The 17,431-nt window shown below is 43.8% G+C and overlaps 2 long non-coding RNA genes across 2 annotated transcripts in view; both read left to right on the forward strand.

Moving 5' to 3' along the window:
- The window catches only part of LOC307190509, a 26,864-nt gene extending 15,376 nt beyond the window's left edge, over positions 1-11,488 (forward strand). Inside the window, exon 4 of the long non-coding RNA XR_013829478.1 lies at positions 11,429-11,488. This is a non-coding gene — a long non-coding RNA (uncharacterized lncRNA). The remainder of the gene's footprint in view (positions 1-11,428) is intronic.
- LOC307190510 lies at positions 11,484-16,782 on the forward strand. Its single transcript, XR_013829479.1, has 3 exons — positions 11,484-11,542; positions 15,207-15,319; positions 16,628-16,782. It is a non-coding gene; the product is annotated as an uncharacterized lncRNA (long non-coding RNA).
- The last annotated feature ends 649 nt before the right edge of the window (positions 16,783-17,431 follow it).

Below are 17,431 nucleotides of genomic sequence, written 5' to 3' on the forward strand. Positions count from 1 at the left end.
TTTAATTGTCAAGGATAGGAAACCATGAGATAAGCTCTTACTGGAGGTCACAGTTAATGAATATCCTGCTGACCTCTAAGAAGTAAAGGGAGTGGTTTAGACCAGGGTTTGGCAAACCATTGTCCATATACCCAAGGATGCAATTAAAATATTATGGTACCTATTGACCAGAGCTGTGGAGAGGGACCTGCATAACCACAACTTTATGTGCACAGCATAGCTATGCTAATGGCGGAGGGAGGGAGCCTTCTACATTTTGTGCCCAAGACCATGTTTACCCCTACTTCCTTTCCTTAAGTCAAGTAGTACACCCATACCCTAGTGAGCTGGTAGCCAAGAAAAAGCAGTTAGGAGGCCCCACGGTCTGTTTCTATTGTCTCACTCCACCTTCTGTTCATATTCTACCCAACTTTTGACTGCTTGTCTTTCCAGTCTGTTTCCAGCCCTGCTTTTCCCTCTTAGAATTCAGCCTCCACCATTCAGACCTGCTCAAAACAATCAACTTTGCTCACTTGACGTTTCCTCCTACTCCCGGCTGCCTTATTAACATGCCCTCTTAACCCCTGAGCATCGAAATTTGCTTAGGTCTACACAGTCCCCCTAAGTAGAGTTCAAGGGTCCACTGCCACCTTCCTCACCCTCATTCCAGGCAGAGGAGGAAAATGAGAACCACTCTGGGAAGTTGTCCTCTCCCTGACTGAGATGCCCTCATGCCTTGTGATCTTAGGCAGGGCCAGCGGTACCCTAGTGGCTCCAGGGTTGGGTGCAACCCACTCCCAGACATCATCACCATTGCCTCACATTCAACCGTCCTACATGCCTCCCACTCCAAAGAACCCCCAGCTACTGCATTCAGTTCATTAACTGTGGTGCCTGCCTTCTAGGAGCTCAGGCTCAGGGAAGTTGTGATCCTAGGGGTCTCCACACCCAGTGGTCTTGGGCAAGTCACAGGGGCTCTTGGCATGTAACATTCCTCCAGGTGGTCAGCTCCCATGCCTCTGTTGCTGTTGCCAGTGGGAATTGCCAAAACCGGTGGCTCCCATAAATGCCTCTTTGAGGCGAACACCTGGCATCACAGGATTGTGAAGGGCATCTCAGTTCATTCCAGGATTGGGTGGAATCCAAGACCTCATTAACTCTTTTCTAGTGGGTTTCAAGATGCTGAAACATGCTCTGATTTGACTGGGGCTGCCATCTAGCCACAGCTGCCCCAGAAGAGCAGCTCTTTGCGCAATAGCTCCCCTCCTCCCCCAGCTCTGGGTTTGCACCAGCCAGAAGGGGCCTCGGGAGTTTGTCCCTTTAGCAGCAGTAGGAGTAGAAAGAGCCGGTGGGAGTAGAGAAGGGGGTAACCGGTAGCCCACTGTCCCCTCCAGAACCCTGGAATGCCAAAGGTAAGACCGAAATAGGCGAGGTGTTTTCTCATTCTTCCAGAAAGCAAATCCTGTAACTAGGGCCTGCTCTCCATGGCAGTTACAACTTGTTTGACATTTGAGTTAGTGGTGCTGAAAAGAGGAAAATCCACCCCGGAGGAAGGAATGCTGTTTCCGTGACTAATTGACTGGCTGACACCTCCTTCCCTGGGTCCCTCCCTCCCGGGTCCTCCGGGCAGCCAAGATGGGTTATTTGCCACGGATGATGGCCTCAGCAATTTATTGCAGCAGCCCAGAGGGACTGCCAGGCTGCCAATTCTGCAGTGTGCTCGCTGTGGTTTACGGGAGCCATGCTCCAGCTCTCCGTGGGCACATTCGTTCCCTAGCAAAAGATGGTCTGGTGGCAGAACTGGCATCATCTGAAGCAGGCTTTTCAGTAACTGGTACCAAAGTGGGCACTGAGCATTTGCAGGGAAAAAGCATGGAAAGGCAGCTCTTGAGGTTGTTCCTTTCTCTTCTTCTTGGGGGACATGTTGTCAGAGGACTTGCTGGCCCAAGTGACAGGCCACCACGGGGGCCTACCTCCTGCCCCTGGAGGCATCAGCCCATCCTTCTCTGCTCTGGCTGGGTCTGTTCACTGTCACTGTCTGCTGATGCTGATACTACCGGACTTTGGACCACTCTCTGAGTAGCAAGGATCTAGAGCAGTTTCCCAAATCTATCCTATCACTGGCTCCAAGATTCTGATTTAATTAGTCTGGGATTGAGCCGAGGAGAGTTTTGGTTTGTTTTAAATCTCCCCGGTATATACTAGGGAGACACACCCATGCTATAGGTTTGAATATACATCAATTATTTCTGTAAAGATACAGAAGAAAAAGTAGCAGTAGTTACTTCTGGGAAGGGAAACTGGGGGACTGAGGTGATTATTCACTATACACCATTCTGAATTGCTTGCATTTTTTGAACAAGTGCATACGTTACATTTCCAAAAGCATTAAAACAATTTTTTAAAAAAAGAAGAACTCTTAGAGCCATTCTTATAATCACCTAGTGTTATGGGCTGAATTATTTGTCCTCCAAATTGTTGAAGTTCCAACCCCCAGTACCTCAGCATGAGACTGTATTTGGAGATAGAGTCTTTCAAGAGGTAATTAAGGTTAAATGAGGTCATATGGGTGGGCTCTAATCCAATATGATCAGTGTCCTTATTAGAAGAGATTAGGACACAGACATGCACAGAGGGAAGATCATGTGAAGACACAGGGAAAAGGAGCCTCAGAATGAAATCAGCCCTGCTGGCATCTTGAACTTGAACTTCTAGCTTCCAGAGCTGTGAGGAAATAAATTTCTATTGTTAAGCGACCAGTTTGTGACATCTGTTATCGCAGCCCTAGCGCACTAGTACATGGAGTTTCACCATCACTGATCTAGTGGAGGAAGGAATAGACCTGGGATAGTGGAAAGACTAAATCTGCTGAGTCACCAACTTGCCATGCGGTCTTGGGCAGATCACTTCTGCTCTGGTTCACAGTTTCCTCACATGTCAAAGGAAGGAATTCACCTACATGGTCCCTGCCATTCCTTCATGCTCAGAAATGGAGGTTCTATATGTATGTAAAAGGAACAGAAAAGGGCAACATTGTTGAGTGATCAGCTATTATAGCCCAATGAGTTTTTTTAATTTTTTTAAGCATGAATCCATTTTTAAACATAAACTGTTATGCAAAAGTCCAGTATACAAGTAAGTTGATTGAAATGGACCTACTCTGGTTGAAGAAGCTCACATTGTTCCAATCCCTTTGCCTTTATGGTGGACCCTGCATCAACTCTCTATGAACCATTAGGGATCCCTGGGTGACAGTCTGAGAACCACTTAGTGGTCTAATCCTCTCATATTTCAGGCATGGAAGCTATAGCCCATACTCTTGAGTAACTCACCTCAGAGTCACCCAGTGACTCAGTATGAAAGCTGGGCTCTACTCCTGACTGTCTGGCTCAGTCTTTTCTCTGCATTTGGTGAGGCATTAAGAATAATTTGGTGTTACTGATGTTATACAAACTATAACTTCTCTTTTTCTCCTATAAAACATGCTCAGGATAAATTTGCACGAGAGGCAACATTTTTACCAGGGGATCTGACTATATTCACCCCAGGTGTAGACATAAGTGAGGTTGTATACACCAAGAATAGCACAACTTACTCACATTAAAACTCCCCGTTCTCTTCTGAAACTCAGCAGGCTACCCTAGCTTCTAGGACTAACCTTTTTCAGCCTCCTGTGATTACAAAAGTAGGGAGATACACAGGCTCAAATAGATTTGAAAGAAGAGAAGATAACCAAAATATATCATAAGAAAGAAAGAGACCTTAAGGAAAAAAAATATCACATAATATGGATTCTGTGTTTCTTGGCTCCAGCTTCCATTTTCATACCTTGTTTCCTTTCAGAAAACCTAATTTTCCCCCAAGCTGTCTCCTGATTGACTTTCACTTGATATGGTCACTCGATAGCACCGATCAGTTAATCCTTACATATGGTTAAAATTAAACTACCAATCCATGCTCATTTTCCCCCTTATGCTTGCTAATTTCTTGTGAAGATTATCCTTCCAGCTAAATTACCCTCACTCCTTTATTATCGCATCCATATTTCCCCAGGAGACTGTAAGGGTTCTGGGGATTGGGAGACTTGTTGGAGCACTTCCTCTGTCTTGACGTCTTGCACACTTTTGTGTCTTTCCCAAATTAGGAAAGAGCGTGGCTGGGGGTAGGGGCTCTGCATTCAGTGACCTCTGAAATTTCCTGTAGCCTAGGGACTGGTTATGTGAGACCTTTGCTGGGACAGGGGGGTCTTGTTCTCAGAATTCTCCACTTCTCCCCTCAACTCTGAGGTTTAAAGCAAGACAAAAAGTCTTCTGTGTCCTCCTGGCCCTGAAGGCCAACGCGGTGAAGTTATTTCCTTTCCATGGTCATGGATTTCCATTCTCAACACCTCACTGCAGTTGCCCCAGAAGAATCTGATCTGGCCCCACTGTCCCAGCCTTCATGTTTAGCATAAGAGCTTTTCATAAATTAAAGGTACCAAGCAAGATTTGAATATAGGTGTTGGAGTAAGTTATCCAGATCCTTTTGACATCTAACCCAACATCTTACCTAATTACTGAGTTTCACCAACAGACTCCATTGGCTTTCTGATGGAAAACCCACAGTTTATAAGATTTTCAGGGTTAGCTTGAGTCCCGTAAGGCTGGTAGGCCCTTGACCCAGAACAGTCATGGCAGACAAAACTGCTCCTGCGTCCCCCGTGGGATAAGTTTGGGGTCCTAATAATTTAAAATTTTGTGAACTAGTTTCAATTTTCTGCTCCCAGGGTTGTTTCTCATTCGGGCAAAATGCCCGTTGGTGTCAACAGGGGCAAGCCCATTATTTTTGCTTCTTTTATGACTCTTGTTATTTCTTTCTGCCCAAGTTGGCTGCACACAAGTCCAGTCCCACACAGTGCAAAAAAAGATAGGATTCCTGCCCCAAGGGTTTAGCAACCTCATATTTTCCTCTCTGCTGCCTCTATTTTTGTTCCAGTGTACCATGAGTTCTGAAGCCTTGTCAGCCCTGAAACACTTTACTGTGTTTTGTTTTGTAGGAAACACTTGGGTTTTATGGCTGTGGGTTATAAAAGGTTTCCTCCCCTCCCCCCACTGCTTCTCCCAGGAAATTTGATGGGTGTGACCATTACTGATGAGCCCTGCTGGGAAAGCCCAGGCCAAGCTCAGCTTTCAGCCTGAGCCATGACTCTTCTATGCCCTGGTCCTAATTTTGTCCCCCTCTGGCTGGCTTTGTTTATTGGCATTAATATTTCATATTAAAATTTAATATTTAACTTTTGCTTTCAATATTTAATGTTCTGCATCTTACATTTGGATGTCTCCCTTCTGGGAGCGGTCAGCTGCACTGCGTGATGCAAGAACTAATCCCTTTGACTTCCAGTAAAATGAGCCCCCCCGCTTCCTTTCTTTCATTGTTCACCATCCCTCTGCATTCAAATCCATCATGGTGGCTACGTGGAGAACATTTCTGTCTTCTGCTCACGCATTCATTCAACATATATTTATTGAATGCCAACTCTGTCAGATATTATAAAAGGTGCTGCTAGGGACCCACAAACACAAAAACAAGACCCAAGTCTTATCTTGAGAAAATCAGAGAGAAAGCATCATACAAGTAAGGTGACAAGTATTAAACAGTTTTGTGGGAAAATATAGAAGAGAGAATGAATAGCTCTGCCTCGGGAACTATGGAAGGTTATTCTGGAAGAGAAGTCATCAAAATGGGTCTTAGAAGGAACAGAAGGTCTTATCAGATTGGGTGGAGGGAGAGCATTCTGTACACACTGGGCAAAGGCATCAAAATGTAAGAGCATTGATGATAATTAATAATGATGGTAATGATGTATTGTGGGATGGTGAGGAAATTGTTCCTGGAAATAGGGCTGCCTGTGTGGAAGAGGGAGGCAGCACAAGTCTATGACAGAGTTTGGTACCCAATTGTGAAGGACTTTGTAAACGATAAGAGATAGTTTGAGCTTAATCGTTTATCAAATAAACCTGAAGAGAGATTCTCAGCAAGTGAGCACCCTAGGAAATCTCTTTTGCAGAATACTGTAGAAAAACACCCATCGCTGGGGAAAGAATCTGGATTCAGAGCTCCTTCTAGGTGGGATAAAGAGAACTATATTTAAGATACCTGCCTTTGAGTCATTTAAAAGATAGTTGGAAAAACAAGGCAAATATCGGGAACCAATGAGAAAACCATTGGATATGTAACATAGTGCCTGATGGTTTGGAGTCAGAGAAGGAAGCTTTATACTCCAACCATCTTTCCTTTGGTACCTTCTCCATTTGATGAAGTTCTCCTTCACAGACCATTGGCTCATCCACCAGAAACGGAGTTGTAGGGTCTCAGGGAGGTATGAGCAAAAAGAGAACTAAAATAAATAAGCTGAGAGAACAGAACTAGAGCTTGAATTCTGGCTTGAAGGGACCACTGAGTGAACAAAGCAAGTAATGGACAGAATGGACCAAGGTACAAGTGAACGAGATGGGACAATTCAAGACTAAGATTGTGTATCTTAGATGTCTGCTGGAGCATTTCCAGGGTGTCTCACTAAGCTGATGCTAAAAATCTTTTATAAAAAATTTTATTGAGGGCTTCCCTGGTGGCGCAGTGGTTGAGAGTTCGCCTGCCGATGCAGGGGATGCGGGTTCGTGCCCCGGTCCGGGAAGATCCCACATGCCGCGGAGCGGCTGGGCCCGTGAGCCATGGCCGCTGAGCCTGCGCGTCCAGAGCCTGTGCTCCGCAATGGGAGAGGCCACAATAGTGAGAGGCCCGTGTACTGCAAAAAAAAAAAAAAAGAAAAAAAAAATTATTGAAACTATCTTTGTTTATGCTAATTACAGAGGCAATATTCTTTGCAAAAAGGTTGCTTTTTCTTTCAATTCACAAATACATGAAGTAGAAAGTAAAATTCTCTCCTACCCCAGCTTTGGACAATGATCGTCAAAGCACACACACTTACAATATATACAAATAAGTGTTTTCAAGTGGGCCGAACGTCAAAAGCTTTATGAAGAAATAACACTGACCAGAGGGTTGGGAATTGTAGCACAGCCAGGCATTAGTAAGAGAATTGCTGGAACTGGAAGGTAGGAGCAGAACTCCACGTGTTTCAATATTGGCAAACTAAAGGCCAAGTAGGTATCTGAAGCCAAGGTAGGCCTGGAGCCCGAAAATAAGCAAAACCCACAAAGCAAGTCAGGAAGCCACCGTGAAGAATATCACAGTGAGAACTCCACTTGGAGGAACTGTCTCCACGAGGGGCTGCTCGAACAGGGCTTCAGAGGAACTCCAAACATAGTTGGGGAGATAACCATGGAGGGAAAATGGCTTACTGGAAAGAGGATGGCTCAGAGGCTAAGATCCAGGTCTGTGTCTCAGCTCTGCAGTCCATCAGCCCCCTGCCTCGGGGTGTTTATGCCTCAGAGACTCCCTTTGCGTTGTCCTGGATGTGAAGGATCAGAGTAACACCTGCACTACAAAACAGAGTCGCAGTGAGAATCACGTGACACACTCCTCCACTCAGCAAGCGCGTGCTCAGTGCCTACCACCTGCCTGGCCCCCTACTTGGAGCCAGAGTTAGAGAATAAACAAAGTAAGCAAAACTCCCTTCCCTCAGGCAGCCTGCATTCTAGGAAGTTCAGTGCATGTGAAAGGGCAGATCATTGATTTAACATGAGCGGCTATACTCCTGTGTTCTATTAATTAACCTGCTGCATCTGCCTGTGAGGAAAGCGGTGAATACAGTCTCACTGACATGGCCGGATAGGATCTAATTAGGCCGAAAGGAGGGAAACGGATTTCCAGTACTTTGGCTGAATGGATGTAATGGAGGGAATCCGTGGGTTGTCTGGGATAAAATTCTGGCTTCGAATGGGATGGGCCATCTTTTCATGGACTCACTTCGGCAGCTCACTCAGGGGTCTGCTACTCATCTTCTTAGAAGAGGCCAAGGTCACCACAGATGGGGTGGGGTTTCCCACGAGCACTGCTACAGCAAGACGTCCAGGTGCTCTGAGCAGCATGGTGTCGCAGAGGAAAAGCCTGCAGATTCTGGAAAGAATCCACTACTACCCAGGGCTCTGTGCCAGCCTCAGTGCCCTTTTTCTCAGATCTACTGGACAGATTGATTTTACCTTAACTTACAAATCCTTGACTAGCTCGGAGCTGTAGAGATGTCTGGGTGGAGGTCAAGGCTAGGTGAGAGAGAGTTTTGAAGAGTCATTCATGGAGCTGGAAAAGGAAAGAAGGTGAGAGAGACTAACCCTGAGTAAGCAACAACCACGGGACTGTTCATACACATGCTACTCCGTTTACTCACTCCTGTTAACTGATGATAACACCAATATTTTTTGAATGATTATGTGCCAAGCATTAGGCTTAACGTTTTATACACATATGCATATGGAACCCTGTCAACCACACTCATTCATTCAACAGATATTTATTGGCATTTTCTGTGGAAGTCAGGGACTGTTACCATCTCCATCGAACAGATGAGAAAACTAGAACTTGGAGAAGTTAATTTTCCAGGTTTACTTAATTAGTTACAGAGGTAGGACTCAAACCCACATAGTTTGAATCTATGCTTGTAATTTCTACACATTATACTGTAGAATATATTATAATTCTGGCATAGCTTAGTGCCCCAAACATGAGTTGTTGTATTTTATTAGAATCATGGTTCTCCTTACTTTACAGACAATGCAACTGAGGCCCAGATCAGTGACAAAACTTGTGCAAAGTCCCCCAACCAGAAACTGGCTGAGATGGGATTTGAACCCAAGTGTCTTGGACCCTACGGTCTGCAATTTTTGCAGCACAGTGTTGCCTCCTTCAGGCTCATCCCCTGCTGATTCAGGAATCTTTCCCTTTTTCCATTCATTCACGGTGCACATCTCCAAATGCAGTCATAGCCTCTTGGATACAGCTGTAAATACAGCAGCTAATAATGGTCAAGGGGTCCTGAGTCTTTCCCAACATTGTCACAAGACAGCTGCACCCTTGTCTCTTGCAGCCCCTGTCTTTCTTCACGCCCTACCTTCCAGACTGGCATCTGGCTCCCAGTGGAAGTGCTGGGTGTGCATGGAGGCCACACAGTTTTTACTGCCCCCAGTGAGACAGGTTGAGATGACTGGTCCCTCAGACCAGGCAGGACCTCGTGTCCAGCATGTACCTACTTAGCTCTTCCTCTCTCCTCAAACTCCCCCCACCCCATGTCTTTCCCAACGAGGTTGCTGTGGTGGAGCTGCGCTGCAAAGGAGGGGTAGAAACACGGTCACAACTGCCAGCCTGACTCCACGGTCAGCCCAGCCAAGCAGGGCAGTGGACACTCCGGGGTTCTGCATTCCCCCTGGATTATTCATGAGTGCACACCATCCCCTCTGACAGTCGCAGGTAAATCCCAGATCGAATTTTCCTCTTCCCCTGAAAAGGACCCTATCAATATCCCTGGGGTCAGGAAGATTCACCATCTAGCCTTCCTTACCTGGGCTGAGGGTACTTGGAGGCCACTTGGAATTTGCTAGGCTGGATTATGTTCCCCCCCCCCCCATCATATTGCTATACAACCCTCCCTGCACCCAGCCCTTGGCCCTCCAATCTTTTGTGCACACGTATGCTACACTCATCTTCCTTAAATACCTTTGCATACATCACTCCACATCTAATGCCTTGTGGCTCTGCCTTGCCTACAGGTTCACCTCAGTACACTGGTCTATCCCAGTTAGTATCAGGTATGCCTCTAGTAACTTATGCCTTAAAATAATGAGTAGTCATATTGGAAAATAATCAGATTATTAAAGCTAGTTAGAACAGATTTAGGTTCATCCTCTCTCATGCTCTTGTAATTGCATTTTGATATGTTCCCTATCACACGTTTTTTAAAATTTATTTTATTGAAATGTAGTTGATTTACAATGTTGTGTTAGTTTCTGGTGTACAGCAAAGTGATTCAATTATACATACATATATTCTTTTTCATATTCCTTTCCATTATGGTTCATTACAGGATATTGAATATACTTCCCTGTGCTATACAGTAGGACCTTTTTGTTTGTCCATTCTATATATAATAATTTGCAACTGCTAATCCCAAACTCCCAATCCATTCCTCCCCCATCTTCCCTTCCTCCTTGGCGACCACAAGTCTTGTTCTCTATGTCTGCCTATCACATATTTTAATATGTCATCATATCATAAAGCTGCCATGTGATCCTTTAAAAAAGAACTAAGGCTCAGTTTCTTCAACTGCAAAATGAAGGTAAAAAGGGCACACAACTCATGGATTTATTCATTGAAAAAATATTGTTTGAGTTTCTACTATGTTCCAGGCACTTCTGCTTACATCCTCATGCATGATTTTGTCAGAACAGAACAAACATCTCTGGGCTGACAGTGAGGAAGAAGTGAAGTCATGAGAGCTAACACTCATTGAGGGTCCAGAACAGAGCCTGGCAAGTGGTGAAACTCAGTGGCTGTTCTACGGGCTTAATCCTTAAAATAATCTTGTGAAGTAGGTGCTATAGTAGCCCTACTTTGTGGATATACCTAAATGATGAATAACGGTTTGAACAACTTGCCCAAGTTCAACACTTAGCAAATGGCAGAGCCAGGATTTGAATCCAGGCAACCACTGTTCTTTGTTACATCTGGGTTTGGACTTAAAACACTTAGCACAACACCTGGCACATAATAAGCATTTAGTCAAAGCTATTATTCTCAGTCTCATCTTCATTATTATATTTCAAACTCTGGAAAGTGCTTATAACTCATTTAATCTGTTGCTTATTTTATTCTTTTGCATAATTGCACCCATTATAAATTATGGTAAGGCATGCGAGTGCCCTGTGGTACTATTTGCTTACTTTCATGCAGTATACTATTTGATTTCCATCAAACTCTGAATACACCATGGAAACGTATTGCATTCATGAGTGTCTTCTGTCACATTTGTTGTGTTAAGGGAGGAAAAAAAACAACTTCTGCTCCAAACAAAATCTCAGAAAGGAACCTGCCTTTCAGGGTCACAATAAGGAAGCAGGATTAAGTGGAAAAGGCATGGGCTTTGGCACTGGGTAAATTATTGTCCAAATTTCCAATTCTGCCACTTGTTAGCTGTGTGTGTTTGGGTAAGTGGCTTATCTTCTCTGAGCCTTCCTTCCCCTGTTCTGCAAAATGAGAGGGTTGCCTCAGGTTATCACTCTGGTCCTTTTCAGCCTTCAAGTGTGTGATTCGAGGTGTAAATACAGAGTGTCATAAAGCTTTTCCTTAATCCAATTTTCTTAGGATAAGTCGCTAAAGAACGACTATTAGGCTAGAGGCAAAGAATGTTCAGTGACAACAGCCCTAAATTCCATTACTAATAGAAACCCAGTAATGAACATTGAACTGTCTTCAGGTGCCCTAAAAATAATTTGTCATGGATTTTCTTTCAAAATGCAAGGGTTTTGAACTTCACACTTTGGATATTCATGTTGGAAGTTATTTGCATGTGGAAGGAGTATACCATGGTGATCATTCCTTTCCAGGGACCTTACCCAGGATCCAGCAAACTGGGGTGAGTATTTTAGAATAAAAAGAAGCAAAAGATGGTTTATCTGAAAGTTGTGTTGAGGTTCAAATTTATGATGGAGCTTTGAGACTTTACTTTCTTCCTCTGAGTCATGGATAAATAAATGCATCTTTTCAAATAGAAAGACATAGATAAATTTTCAAATAAAAAGACATACTTTTGAGGGGAAAAGAGACCTTAGGGATTATCTGGCCACAATCTTTTCATTTTAAAGATGAGGAAATTCAGCTTCAGTGAACCTCATCCATAAAAGAATGCTAGTAATAGCACTTGCTGTGAGGATTAAATAAGGTAATGTTTATAAACCACTTAGCACAGTACATGATATGAAATTAGTGCCCAGTGATAGCACCTACTTATTATAATTTTTGCTTAGTATTATATACTTGCCTAAAGCCACACTGGTAGTCTAGGCATAGTTAATTGAGAACTAGGGCTCCTCAAATCCAGATCAGTGCTCTTTGTAAAACATCATTCATTCAACACATATTTATTGAGTATCTGCTAAGGTCCATGCACTTTTATAAATACTGGACATACAGCTGTGAGAAAAACAGACTAACGGCTTCACGGAGCTTAAATTTTAATAGGGAAGACATAATAAACAACATAAATAAGTAAATATATCTAGTATGTAAGAAGGGAAGATATAAAGCAGAGACAAGGTAAGCATTTGGGGGAAGGAGGTGAGAGCGCAGTTTTAAATAGGATGGTCAAGATGGGCAGGAGATGAAAGAGGAAGCCATGTGGATCCCTGGGGGGAAGCATTGCAGGCAAGGGGACAGGAGCCACATGTCCTGAGACAGGAGCCGGGTGCTCATATGAGGACCATTAAGGGGGCCAGTGTGGCTGGAACAGGGTGGTAGGGAGATGAGCACAATACATGTGCAGTACTCTGCAGGGCATCATCAGGACTTTGGCTTTTATTCCTAGAGATCTGGGAAGCCATGGAAAGGTTTGAGCAGAAAAGTTACTGGAGGAGACAGACTGGAAGAAACTGCTCCTGACCCAGAACACACGGGTTCCTGGGGTTAACAAACCATATATAGAAAAAAAAATACAAGATAGATACTATATGTGTCCTGCACTGCCTGAAATATTTATTATCTGGCCTTCCTCAGGATAAGTTATCTTAGGGAACTAGATCAGGCCAGACGAGTGTGTGTGAGAGAGAGAGAGAGAGAGAGGAAAGGAAGGAAGGAAAGAAGGAAGGAAGGAAAGAAGGGGAAGAAAGGGAAGGAGGCAAGGAGGGAGTGATCCATATTGGCTATGTATTGCTGTGTAACAAATCACCCCAAAACCTAAGGAATGAAAAAACACACATTTATTATCTCACCATTCCTGTGGGTCAGGAACCCAGGCATAGCTTAGCTGAGTGTCTGTTATGGACTGAATGTTTTATTACATTCAGTATATTATGGTCTGAATGTTCCCCAAATTCGTATGTTGAAACCCTACCCCACAATATGGTGGTATTAGGAAGTGGGGCCCTTAAGAGGTAATTCAGAACAGATGAAATTAGAATTAGAGGAATGGAATAAAGTGCCCTTGTGAGAGTCACAGGAGAGCTTTCCACAGTCTGCTGTTCACCGTGAAAGGATACAACGAGAAGATAAGAGGTCTGGAACCTCGAAGAGGGCTCTCACAAGACCCCGACCATGCTGGCACCCTGACCTCAGACTTCTAGTCTCCAGAACTGTGAGAATTAAATGTCTGTTGTTTATAAATCACTCTATTATAGCAGCCTGAGCGGACTAAGACAGCATCCCTGGCTCCAGGTCTCACAAGGCTACCATCGGTGTGTCAGCCAGGGCTACGGCCGTCTCCAGGCTGCACGGGGAGAGGACCACTTCCAAGCGTATGCATGCCCCTGTTGGCAGGCCTTGGGTCCTCTCCAGCTGTGAGTCACAGACACCAGTTCCTTGCCACAGGGGCCTCTTCACAGGGCAGCTCACAACTTAGCAGCCGGCTTGTATTTCCTTGGAGCCAGAAAAAGAATGGGAGAGGGCACTCAAGACAGAAGCCGCAGTCTTTTGGAACCAAATCCTGGGAGTAACATCCATTGCTTCTGCCATATACTATTCATCAGAAGCAAGTCAGTAAGTCCAGGCCACAGTCAAGGGAGAGCGTTATTCTGGGCATGCATACCAAGGGGTGGCAATTGTCGGGCCATCTCAGAGGCTGGCCACACAAGTTCAGGAAATAGAACCAGCTTTCACCAAAAGGGGAAATGACAGGTAAACATAGTAGGAACTTCAAGATCAGCCTCTCCTGATTTCTCAAAATATCAGTTTGGAGAGACAGCCTGGGACCAACATCCAGCAGTAGCAGCCAGGCTTCATTTCAGTGACCACAGAGCCCACTGATGAGGGAATTCCTGAGCACACAGTCAGTTCCATATCCCAGGCAGGCAGGCAGCTGAGTCTGACGAGGTAACTGTAGTAGGCAGAGTAATGGCTCCCAAAGATGTCTGCATCATCATCTCCGGAACCTGAGAACATGTTACCTGACATGGCAAAAGAGACTTTGTACGTGAGATTAAACTCAGGGTCTTGGTAAGGGGCAATTATCTTGAATTACCCAGGTGAGCCCAAGGTAACCACAGGGGTCCTTTTGAGTGAAAGAGGAAGGCCAGAGAGACAGAAGAGGAGACATGATGACAGAAGCAGAGGTTGGAGTGATGTGACTGCTGGCTTTGAAGATGAAAAGCAGCCACGAGCCAAGGAATATGGGCAAATCTCTGGAAGCTGGAAGGACCAGCTTCCAGAAGGACCATAGCCTTGTTGCTACCTTGATTTTAGCCCAGCGAGATCCACTTTGGACTTCTGATCTTGAGAAAATAAAGGTTCTTGCCTTAAGCCACTAAGTTTGTGGTAAGTTGTTACAGCAGCCATAGGAAGCTAACATCATAACTTAGTTCTTTTCTTTGTTAATTCTTCTTGATTTTTAGCTTCAGTTTCTCTGATTATAAAGAGCCACTATCTTCTTTCATATCTTTAAAATTATTTTTATTTATTTTTTATTACACAAGTAATACCCCAATACACATAAAAATAAAAACATATATACAAAATGAAAACAACACATACAGATGAAGTTCCTCATGATCACTGTCTCCAACCTGCCCTTTCCCCAAGTAACCATTGTTGACAAGTTGGTATATCTCCTTCCAGACCATTTTCTATGCCCTTTCAATCAGATAAAATACATGACCATTCAATAATTAGCTCTTTCAGCAAGTATTTATTGTGTCATTACTACATGCTAAGCACTATTCTAGGTACTAGAGACATAGCCCAAATCCCTGCCTTCCTAGAACTTACATACATAAAATATAGCCACTAGACAGGGCAGACCCAGCAGTGGGAATCAAGGTGACATGATCTGCCAGGTCTACACTGTTCATTACAATAACCACTAGATGCGCGTAGCTATTGAGCACTTGCCATGTGGCCAGTCCTAACTGAAGTGTGCTGTAAGTGTAAATATTGGATTTTGGAGACTTAGTACAAAGTACAGGATGTGAGATATATCATTAATAATTTTTTACATTGATTCCATGTTGCAATGGTAATATTTTTGGCTAGCTAAGTAATAAACTTTACATATATCATTAAAATTAATCTCACATATTTTTTACTTTTTCCAGTGTGACTGCTAGAGCATTTAAACTTACATATATGGCTCATATCATGTTTCTATTGGACAGCGTGTGATGTATGTCTGGAAAAGATTGCACAGGCTACTGGCGAATGGATTGTGGTAAGCAAGAGTAAATGGGTGGGAAGACCAGCTGGAAGGGTCCTGCAGCAGCCCATCCAGTGCTTGGCGAAGGAAAAGGTTGGAGGGAGCCTAAGAGAAGTCTATTCAATAGCCCCTTGCCCTCCAATCTTTCTTGAATGAATTGGAGACAGAAAAGAAACATACATGAAACATTGCGAAACAGTACTAAACTGCATAGGATTTTGTTCTGTTTTGAATGTCGGAGCTTTATGAAAGAAAATAGACTCAAAGTTTCTTCTCTCTCCCAATCCTATGAGAATTTCAGCGGAATAAGGGGAGGAAAGGGTGTAGTCACCTTACCTAGAACTTAATACATTCCAGGGATCGTTAGTTAGTTCCCAGAAATTAGAGGCCTTAGTCCCATTCTTCACCTGGATTGGGCCCATCCAAAGTAAATTCCTTAACAGGACTATATGCTCCATCAAATTTAGTCTCCCCTGCTCTTCCAACAGTGCCCCCTCTAAGTGTCCCAGTGTTCATACCCTGATCCACAAGTGTTCAGGGCTTCTCACTATGGCAGAATCTCAGCTACCTTCCATCCCCAAACCCAGGCAATCTCCAGGTTTTCAGAGGACATATGCAACACCTCCACTCACAAATCTTCACCACTCACTTGGACAATTCCATAAAGTAGGGCCTATGGACTGGGATCTCTGTGCCTCTTAAAAACAATATAAATTTATCACTCTTTGAAATCCACAGAGAACATTTGCCAAGATTTTTTTTTGCAACAACTCCATGAAACAGGCAGAGAAAGAAAAAAAGAAAGAAGGCACTTAAGAAATGACTTTCTTAAATGACATTTCTTAAAAGAAATGACTTTCTAAACCACAACCTTCCAGTGTAGAGACTATACGTACAGTTAAGAAAGGGCATCATTTAAGAAAGGATAAGGGATGTGAAACTGCTGTTTCCTTCATATTCTCAGTTCCTCTGGCCTTTCATGATGTGAGCATCTTACCTTGCTGAGTATTATTCTAACCAAGATCTATATTTTGCATACATTGTTGTCTTCTTTATCAAGAACTACTACAGATAACCAAATACATTATACATTTATACAGACATATACATACGTATATATGCAGGGTTGTTTACATATGTAGACACACAGACATATATACGCAGGGTTGTATACGGCAAATAATGTGCCCTATTCTACATCAATTATTTAAGGACTCTTTCAAGACCACTTTGACCACATGCAATTTTGCCTTAGGTGTTAACTTTAGAACCTAGCTTGACATAAAATGTAATGCTGCTAAACTTCTGTCCAATATTCCTCAGGCCTAGATACAGAGGAGGACACTGCAGGAGAGATGCCTGTTTTACAACAAAATCTTCAAGCCCCCTCTGATGCCAGTGCCCTCTGGCCTCATGGGTTGATCAGACCTTAACTTGGTGCCTTTCAGTTGGGCCTGGGAAGCCTCCTTGCATTTTAGTATCTTCTAAGACCTCTGAAGTCTGGGGTAAGTAATAAAAATCATCCAGAACAGGGCCAAAAAGAGCCAGAACAATGAATGTTCTTTTGATACACTTGGAAAATGAATTGATCCCCTATCTCTAGAGGAACAACACATGATGTTTTCCATCTGGCAAGGCTATGGAAGAATAATGTTGTAGAAACAAGAGTCTATTCACTGGAGCCATTGTGGCACAGTCCTGGAGCTGGGAGTGGCAAGTTTGCATCACTCCACCCACTTACAAACACTCAAATGTGCAGTTCTGTTTACTGGCAAAAGTATTTTCAAACTGTCTCCTCCTCACCCCCTCACCCCCGAGTCATTTTTGTCTAATAAATGACTAAATGTCATTATGTTATCTAAAAGTTGGAGAGGGGGTCAGAGGTCCATGGCCTTCAGCGATACAGCCTCTGATGAAGAGCTAGCTGCTTGGTCCTTGTTGAGATGCTTTGGGCTCCATGTAACATTATACCCTGACTCAGACCTAAATGCTTGGGAAAATTGTCTCCTATGGCCAGACACTCAAAGGAGAAAGAGGGTGGGCCTCAGGCATGGTATCACAGCAGTTCAATGATGTCATCGTAGACCCATCTTCCTTCCATTTTTCTGCTCTGCAGCAGCTTCTTTC

The sequence above is a fragment of the Stenella coeruleoalba genome, assembly GCF_951394435.1.
Source record: "Stenella coeruleoalba genome assembly, chromosome: 8".
NCBI classification, from domain to species: Eukaryota; Metazoa; Chordata; class Mammalia; order Artiodactyla; family Delphinidae; genus Stenella; species Stenella coeruleoalba.